Below are 5,127 nucleotides of genomic sequence, written 5' to 3' on the forward strand. Positions count from 1 at the left end.
TGGCACTGCATTATGCCGCGTGTTTATGGTTTCAAACACTGACCGATAACGCGGGCATAGTCAAACAAAATGGTACACGTAACAGCAACCAATTAATTTGTTTTAGGGAAGGAATATGACATCTGAAAGAAAGAGATACATGCTCAGCTACATTTGATGGGAGGTAGTCAAATAGCTGAAATGATATAACCATTAAGATATATTTTCCTGATAACGACCCATATTCACATATTATCTATTTATTTTTCTCTGGTATCTTAGTGGAACTTGGAACATATTTGACCTATTTCTTTCCACTGGGCATTTACTGTGTTGCTGGAAGCAAAATTTCTCATTCTTTCTGGTTACATTATCCTCATAAATTGCAATATGAGAAGTGGTATTTTAAATGAGTACTTGTGTCATTATATAGAAAAATGTTTACTGAAATGACCTCTGTTAGTGCCTGGTAGGGTTGGAGTTTGAGCCTTTTCAGTCTGCAGTCAGAAATACTAGTTAGCCGAGTGATTGATTCAGAGCAAAATACACATTTCTGGAGTTGTCCCTTTCTAAAATTCTATTCTGAATGGCATGGTTCCTAGGAGCTCTGGAAATGGACTGGCTGAAAGGAAAGATTGGGTCAAACAGAAAGGTTTTAGGCTGTCCAGATATTTTGTATGTGCATAAACACAAAAGTGGTGTTGCATAATAATGACCAGGCTTTTTCCTGTAATTTTTAAACTACAGTTATTTTCAGAGCAGAACTAATTTGGGAGCCAACTTCCCTTAGGTTTGTGGTGTTTGGAAAATTGCAGTGGTAGATGTTGGTTTGCTGTTGCAGAAGGAGGGAGAGCACTGCTCCTCCTGCTGCTCTGATGCACATGGAGCTCAGCGTGGCTGTCACCTCCACGGTGCCATCTGCACCTAAGATAGGTAAAAGCTCATATGTAACCTTCGGATGTTTCCTGTGAATGTGCACTTTTCATAAATAGACTACATCCACTCCTAATTTCTGACACTAAGGTAATTCTAGTTTCGTGTTTGTAAAGTCTCCTTTTCTGTCTTAAAGTAATTTTCTTTTCACTAAAAATGCTTAGGATTGTTTTCAGATTGAAGTGATTTTGGGAGAGGTGAGAAACAGGACACTTCTTTGGAAAACTAAGTTTCCAAGTTTGGAGCTACAAGATACGACTGATCAGAAACTGCTTGGATAACTCAAAACAGCTGAAGCTAGAAAGTTCAAATGCAGCCTGACATTTAAATAGCAAGCCAACTCGAGAGAAAATCCATTGTTTAGTGTGGAAGCTAGTTCATATTGCTTGAATGTAGACTTAACATTTCTTTTTTTGTGCTACTTCGGGAATCTATTTTCTACACGCATTTACTAAAAGTATTCCTGCTATGGAAATGTAGCTTATTGAAAGCACAGAAAAAGTTTTAATTATCCTTACAGCATTTGACAAAGCAGGTTTTGTTAATCAAGCAGTACTTAGTTGAGACTTGAGAAGCAAACTAAATGTGATCCGTAAGTCCTCAAGAACTCAAAGCTTTGGAAAGCAGACTTGTTCACCTCCACAGTGTTTGCTCAAACACGATGTCCTGTCAGTCCAACAGTGGGAGAACGGGCTTTCACAGAGAAGGCTGCATCTTTCTCGTCACATCTGGGCATGAGCATAGGCTGGAGCAGCCCAGGGAACACCCCAAGTTGTGTGGATGGCTACATGGTCACCACCAATCCCGCTCCTCAGTAAGGACCAGCAAACAGCTACCCCTAAAAATAGTTCTCCACAACTATTTCCAGTGTATAAGGGTATATAAGGGCTTGGTTTTTTACTGGCTTGAAATGCGGGGGCCGGGGGGGGGGGCGGAACAACAAATACTTTAACTGCTGCTGCTTTGATGGAAGGAGATTAAGACCTGCATGTTTAATTTGACCCCCTGACTCATTCTGCTGTATTATTTCATCATAGTGCTTCTGACATACACATCTGCATGTGAAATAGGCAGAATTTTGTAATTCAGAACCAGCACGTCTGAATTACAGGCAGTGCTGCTGTCACTGACGTCCGCAGCAAATCTTAACTTCAGCGGCAGTTGTGAAAACTAAGCACTCCAGCGTTCCTGGTGAGGAAATCCTCTGCAAGTCTTCACTTTCAATAAATTACACATTTTCTCCACCCAACCCCCTGTTACTTCCTCAAGCCATTATTTTTAATTCTAAACTATATTTCCTGGTCCTTTTAAATCAATTGCTTGACTTCATCTTAGTGTTTTCTTTACAGATGTTAAGACCACACACTCTGAGCTCTGCTAACACACTGTATTATGCTACTAGTAGACAAATTTTAACATCACATCACATACATGTTGCAGTTGCTGTTGGAACATGCCTTTTAAAAAATACCTTTATTGGATGAAATTGTCTCTTTCCCAAGAAAAATCTGGTTCTTTAATATAATTTATTAAGCCTTTTAAAATTCTGTCTGCTCAATAAAATCTTTGCTATATTATAAATACCTGTAACGAAAATATAATTTAAAATTCTGAGAGAAAACATTGTTTTTTCCTGTTACATTTTTCACAAAACCCACACAGGCACCAAGGAAAGACTAACAATAAAAATAATTTACTCCTGTACAATCTACTCTGGGTTGGAAACATTCAAAAGAGAGATTTTAAACTTGTCCTCTGATGAAACTTTGGCTACAACATGGGAACTGATCTTAAAACAAAGGAAAGTCCTATGTTTTCCACCTGTTTAATCTGAAAACTTCTTTCAAGGACTGATTGAGTGTTGCTAGTACTTTCCTCGCTGTAACATACTTGAATGAGGACTGGCTAAAATTGCTGTTGTCTGAGGGAACCAGCCTCTGAGCTCCATTGCATGGGACTAAAAGTGGTCCTACCTCACCAGATGGGAATATCTATTGTGGAGACTAACTCCTAGGTCTGAAAACTAAACATTAGTGGAAATAAGTTAGTGCTTTCACTCTGCCATAGCAGCAATTAGAAATTTTTACGTTTTGCTTGTTCAGAAGTTACGTATTGGCAGAAAGCTTGTGCATTGAAGAGACAGCACAAGAAAGCCTTCTGATTTGGACCACCTGCAGGTATGTTTTTTAATCACTTTTCATTCTAAGCCAATTTCTTAGTAGAGAGGGAGCGATTCAGTACAAGAGACATTCAATGGTGGAGTTGTTATCTTTAACAATGGACTAGAAATATGGAAGAATTCTTCAAATCAACTAAGCTCAATCTATTTATAGCTGGCAAAAAAGCAGACTAAGCCCAACATAGGCATGAAACCATCACAAAGAATGAATAAGCAGAATTTGGTAAGACAATCTTAATTTGGTAAGACAATTTTCAAAGTTGTCTTTAAGCAGTCCCTTTTTCCATCAAAGAAGTCTTAAGTACTGTTACAGTAAATAGATTTACCTTTAAATGACAGAATTTAGTGTGAAGTTCGAAAAATCTCTATCCAACTGACAAATTATGAGCAAAATGCTGAAGTCCTGTCTTAGAGACACTTGCATCATTTTAAGGAATAGATAGTGAAGGAGAGAATCAAATATTCCTAGAATGTCTGGAAAACACATTTCTATAGCAGATGAGAGAGAAAGAAAAGTAAAAACCTGTCAGCACTTGTTTGGATTATCTTTAGCACTGCAATGATATAACTATCCCCTGGGAATCTTCATTTCCTTGTTCTAGATCCCCTCCAATTTCTGTGCATCCAACACTGCTTTATTTTTTTTTAGATTATGAAAAGCAAAATAGTATGTCAATCTTGACTCTGACTTTAAAGAGGTATGTGTGGAAAACTGTTTGTCTGGTATACTGCTAATGTCAGGGAGCTGCCCGCCCTTACTGCTTTCTGACAGCCACTTCTGTCTCCTCCTCTTCCACCTTCTCCTTCCTTCTGTTCCTCTCCCTCCTCCACATCCCATGTGCTCTTTCCCTCCATTTCTGAGTCCCTTCTCAGGGCATTTTCTTTATCTCACACCTCTCCCCATCCATTTTGCCTTATCTTCCTAAATATTTGGGAAATGTTACATCTACCACAGATACTCCAAGATCCAGTCTTTAAGTGGACTTTGCTGGTAGTTATCCTTTCTATTCCAGTTTGGTCACAGTTCAAGGAAAGGACAAAATGATCTCAGCTTTGTTGTCCTGACCACTGTAGATGTAGGCATCTCAGAAGGCATTTGTATTATTTAACTCTAGAAATGTAACTGAGGTTCCATAGATAGGAGGTTGCTCCCCCAAAGCTCAGACAGTCGATACAAATAGATCAGTACTCCATCAGGTAACTCGGAACCAGTGTAAAGACTAGCCAAGTGCTCTGAAGTGCTGTCTATAGGAGCCTCTGTCTTCATTAACTAGATACAGCCTAGAAAGACTAGGCTCATAATTCAGGCACTTCACTTAGGCAGTGAAAGTTACGTGGTGAGAATGCCATCCCATGGTCTGGCATGCCTCATTTGGGGCTCTTTTATGTTAGTGTATGTCTGTCTGTAGTCTAAATTGTGAATAACTGCATCAGTGTTCGCTGATGCTCCAATCCAACTCCAGCCTCCCAGCTGCTCCTTTACAAAAGAACAGAAGGGTAAGGGAGCATTGTTGTTTGGAGAGGGAACAAAAAACCTATGACGGAAGCAGTCCTGGCTGCAAGTGTTAAATCTGGAATAAATGCCAAGTATAAGATAGGCTGCAATATTCATTACAAATCCAGGGATGAAAGTATCTCTGCATAGCTTTGGCAGTTTGGTTCAAAACTGCTTGGTAATTCAGGTTTTGAATCCTACTGCATGCTAAGTGAATACGATGGAAGAATAAGTAACGTGAAAATTGTTTAAAATAGAGCGTTAGGGTTTTCAGGGGAATACTATTGCATTTCACGCCTGAGGGAGAAAACCTACTCTGATGGTATTGAAGAAAGGGTTTGAAAAAAGCTATTACTAAAAAGCATGAGTTTACTGCCTTATCCTCCCACACCCATTTTTTTCCCTTCCTTGATATTTGTATTAAATATGAAGCAATCAAAGCAGCAATCACACAACTAGAGCATACAACAGACTTTTGAAAAAAAACTACAGGTGGGGTGGGGAGAATGAATATTTCCAACTCAGTGCCATACCCTATAGT

Source organism: Gavia stellata, chromosome Z (assembly GCF_030936135.1).
Source record: "Gavia stellata isolate bGavSte3 chromosome Z, bGavSte3.hap2, whole genome shotgun sequence".
Lineage (NCBI taxonomy): Eukaryota > Metazoa > Chordata > Aves > Gaviiformes > Gaviidae > Gavia > Gavia stellata.